Raw genomic sequence first — 5169 nt, forward strand, 5'->3', positions numbered from 1 at the left:
AAAGTTGAATGGTTCAATGGAGCTCACACGATGCCAAAAAACTTTTTGTTTTTATGTCATTTCTTTTTGAGAGACATCAAGGTCACCTTTATTTTTTTAAATGGAAGCACCCTTTTTTCCGTGACCTTGAATGACCTTGAATAATTATAGTCACTGAATTCCTAATGAAAGGGACTATCATTATAGGTGTTTAAAAAATGGTGATTCCATTTTAAAAAATGAAGGTGATCTTGATATCTTTAAAAAAAATGACATAAAAACAAAAATTTTGTTGGTATCGTGTGAGCCCCATTGAACCAATCAACTTTGTCCTTAAGACATTTGACGTACCTTTACAAACAACAAAGATATTTGAGCTGCAAACGTTAAGTGACTCACCCTGTATATGTATATGTACACACCTTTATCTTTTCTACAATTCTTAAGTAATAAATTAATTTTTCGCACAATTAATTAACGCTTTTTAATTAACATATCACCCTCGACTAATTTGCAACGCATCTAATGCCGGTTATTCCCCAATTACACCCTCACATATCTCGTTTGAAAATCCCCAAAACACTTTCCCCATTGACGTAATAAAATATACAAACTTTCCCACCCGATTCCACGTCCCTGTGGAAACGCAACACGCCCAAATGAGAGTCCCTCTCTACAAGCGATTCTCGGGCCGGCAAAAGGGTGAGAGAGCGAAAGAGCGATCGGGGTCCGAAAAACAGGCGCAGCACCCGAACTTACCTACCCCTCGGCAGGTCGGGACGTAGCAACTGGTGGGGCACCGGCTGAATAAAACACGCTGGAAAAGACGCGTCGGCGTCGTGTCGGTGTCTGCCTGACGAGCCACCACGAATCCGCCGGTTCTCTCGGTTCCCTCGGTTCTCTTTTGGCACAGGGGACTGCGCCCGTGGTCGCATATGTGCGTGGCTGGCATTATATCGCGGAACAATCGATAGATGCCGTCAGCACCACCAACTCGCTGTTCCACGAACTAAGCCAACCAACTCTCTGCATCTTAGCGACGACTACGACCGCAAACTGCCACGCTCCCCTCCGTCCCCTGCCCCACACCTTTGGGTCCACGTTATTCACTTCACATAACCTGCCAGATAGCGAAGAACCCATAGATAGACATAGGATTGATTCAATACCTCCAATGTATCGATACTTTTACTCAAGGCTAGTTTTGTATGAAGCTATCAATACTTACTCGGTATCGAAACAAAAGTATCGATACCGACTTGTATCGAATTATATTTTCCTAACCTTGATACTCAATACAAAAGTTGTTTATACCTTGAGAGAGAATAAAATACAATACTATATATTTATTTAAATAATAAATATAAAACATATAAACAGACATATGTATAATTTATATACTTACACTCTCTTTTTATGTATTTACACTCTCTGCATCTTAGCGCGACCGCGACCACAAACTACCACGCTCCCCTCTATTCACCCAACCTTTGGTTCCACGTTATTTACTTTACAGAACCTGCCAGATAACGACCCCATGAGCAAACTGACGTCAGATGCACGGCATCTGATGTCATAGTCGGTCAGGCAGTACCTCAGATTCATATGCATCTATCGCTGCATTCTGAATGTATATGCTGTTCCGTCTGGATGTCATTCTATACGACTCTGCTGTATAACGTGACGTCAGCTTCGCAACAGAAACAGAGTAACTCTGCTGTAGAACGTAACGTCAGATTCGCAGCAGAAACAAAGTAACTCTTCTATAGAACGTAACGTCAGATTCACAGCATAAACACAGTAACTCTGCTGTAGAACGTGCGTCAGATTCGCTGTAGAAACAGAGCAAATCTTACGTTATAACCTAGCGGCTTCTGTAATTCCTTCCATTTAAATTAGACAGGTAGAATTAATTACTTTTTATATTCCTCTAGAATATTTACTTTTTCTTGAATATATACATTTACGATAAGATTTTAACCATATTTACAATTTTTACAAAATAATATAACAGTCGATGACCTCCGAAATGTTGTCATCTGTGGTTCTTGACACATTGCCAAGTCACCAACTCTTTCTTCTTTCTCATCGATTCCCACACATATTTGAACATTATTTGCTTGCAAACATAACAAAAAAGGGTATAGCGTTGTGTTAATAAACAATATATTCGATGCTTACTTCAATTCAGACTCCTTTGCACTCCATTGTGTATAGTCGTTCATGTATACATATAGTGTACCGCGAACACTAATATTTATAAGAAAATGTCGTTAAGCTTATTTCTACTCAATAACAATATTTTCAAATGAAGGAAATCACAATGTGATTTTACCTAACGTCCGTGATTTCTTCCTTTTGATAAATATATTCTACGTTTTTAATTGAAACGTGGATTGTTTGCGGAAAAATCCGAACGGACAGCGCAGGGCAGCGCATACAGACAGGGGTAGAAATATGCTTGGTATGAGCACGGTGGAAGGTAGTAGAGTGGGAGCTTCAGCCAAGTTTTTGAACATTATGAGTATATATATGTATATATTATTGCACAAAATGTAAATATGTATTATTTAGCAGTGCAATATTTAATATAAAATAGAATATATATAATAGGATTTATACATAAAATAGGAGAAATATAAACGCCATTAATACAGAAAAGTTAATATTTCATTAACATATATTATTAATATTTGTTAACATATATATTTAATTTTGTGATTTAATATCAAATAACCATTTAAGTGCATAAATATCGATTGCAGATGCATTTAGATGAAGTGTCATCGATTTAATCTGTAATAAAGTAAGTTGCGCAGTTCTACTGCATTTGTAAGGTGAAGCTGCCGTCAGAATATTAACAGATCTCTTCAATTTCTGACGTTATATCATGACACCAAACCTGTTATATTTCTGCTGCTAGTTTACTGTCAGTACTGCTGTAGCAGACCCTCTAGCACATTTGCAGCAAATCTGCACATCAGGTCTACAGCAGAATCTAGTAATATATGTTTACAGCAGGTCTGGCTGACTGGGGAAGAACCCATAGAGGTAGGATTGATTCGACACCTCCAAGGTATCGATACTTTTACTCATTGCTAGTTTTGTATGAAGGTATCGATACTTACTCGGTATCGAAACAAAAGTATCGATACCGACGTGTGTCGAATTATATTTTCCTAAGCTTGATACCCAACACAAAAGTTGTTATGATACAGAGTAGGGGAAAATGAGGTAAACACGAAACCAGGGTAATTCCGAATTCAATGGTTACGGTGTGTTGGAAAAGGAAAACTGGTCTTCTCCCTCCACTAGCTGATAGTTTAGCTCGTATCCAGTGCGGGGGAAGAAAGCAATCAACAGATACTTTCCAGCGGTTATGTATATGTTTATTAACACATTGATTGCCATGGTAGTCACCGGTAACCGGAGCCATTAAATTACGTGAAGAAATATTCAATTTCTATACAGTGGCATTTAGCACCTCGTAAATATAATATAACTAACACTAGACTACCTAATAATAAAACTAACGAGCGTTCAAGTCAATTCGTACATATTTCTATCGTTAACAGCAAAGATAAAAACCAATATATTTTATTATCACATTGCTCAAACCCCTACCGTAAGTTGGAGTAGTTTTAACTCCGTCAGGATAACTTAGTCCAAAGTGAAAAAAATGATCGTTTTCGATTTTGCGGCACTGCAGAGAGAGCTGCAAAATCGAAAATGTTATCATTTTCCGACCTCGGGACAAAGTTAGCCCCCTAACTAAATCAAAGTTACTACAACATAGAGGTAGTCAACGTGTTAAACAATTTCCAATCAAAGTCTGCAATCCCATTCGACGCTCTGAAAACCTAGATCCTCAATCACGTCCATAGAAGGACCTCGTATTTTTATTTACCCGCTGGAAAAGTATTCGAAAAGCTGTCGAAGGGGTCCAGAGTACTACCTACCGGGCTCGCGAGACGTCGAGAAACCCAAGCTCCGTCCCCCAGTGAGACAGGGTGCACCGCCAGCGGGCCACTCTCGACGAGACATCGGGAACGGGCCAAAGGTGTCGGCGTGTAAGTATCCCCTAGAAAACGGGATGTCGTGTGGGGGGATGGGAGCCGGCCGGTGTCCGAGAGGAAGCAAGGCGACAGGGTCCCCGGGCAAAAGGAGGAAGCCGAGTGAATTTTTTATCGGTAAAAACTCCATTAGAGAGAGAGAAGCGCCGGGTGTTTGTTATTGGTCATCCTCGGAGGGAAGATGCCGAGCTGGAGGGGCTTGTCCGGCGCAGAGATATCCATTGATCTGGGGGGATGGTAGATCGCGAAAGGGGGTTGCATCCCCTCCGCCGCCGCATCTACAATGTTCCTTTCGTGTGGCTGCTATCAAAGAAATCAATTACCCGGCAACACACGCGAGTACCAAGCTTCGTTCCGGTCTAAGGTGGTGGTGGTGATGGTGGTGGTGGTGGTGGTGGTGATGGCGGTGGTGGTGGCGGTGGTAGTGACGGCAGCGGCGCGGGAGGAGGATCGCCGCTGCCCGTCGCACATATTTATTTTATTACTGCCCACTCCTAGCCGCCCCAGCACGGATGGGAAGCCTTTATCAAGTTGCGCCGCGCGGAGAACTCCGCCTTTTTCTTCGGGCGTAATCGATGAGAGAGGAACGCCAATAAGTAGTGGCGGGGGCCACTGAAACACCGTCGAATCATTTTCAACGTGTCATACACATTGGACTCTATACCTGGAACGATAACCAGGGACTTCTACGGAAACGTAAAGTACCGGTATTATATCGGCATTTTCGGTTGTACCTTCACCCTGTATAAGTCTCTATAAGCCCTACCCTTATAGAAATCGATAAAAAAAACCGCTATTTATTTCGGTTTTCCGTAATATATCGGTTTCGGTATAGCTTTGATGGCATAATACCGGTATCAAAATCATACCGGTTTAAACTACAGGATAGTAAGTAGAGGACAGAAGAGATACTAAGATATGTATAGATTGTACACTATCGTTTAATAGGTTAAGATTACATATACCACTAGGTATTTTGTAAGGTTATTTGTAATGGATTACCCTGAACCTTGTAATGGATTACCCTTTAAAAACGTATAGAAATTCCATCTTTGAGGGTAATCCATTAAAAATAAAACATCATATTGCCTTTTATTGGGTCGATAGTAAAATAATT

This window comes from Dufourea novaeangliae, unplaced genomic scaffold (assembly GCF_001272555.1).
Source record: "Dufourea novaeangliae isolate 0120121106 unplaced genomic scaffold, ASM127255v1 scaffold11, whole genome shotgun sequence".
NCBI lineage: Eukaryota > Metazoa > Arthropoda > Insecta > Hymenoptera > Halictidae > Dufourea > Dufourea novaeangliae.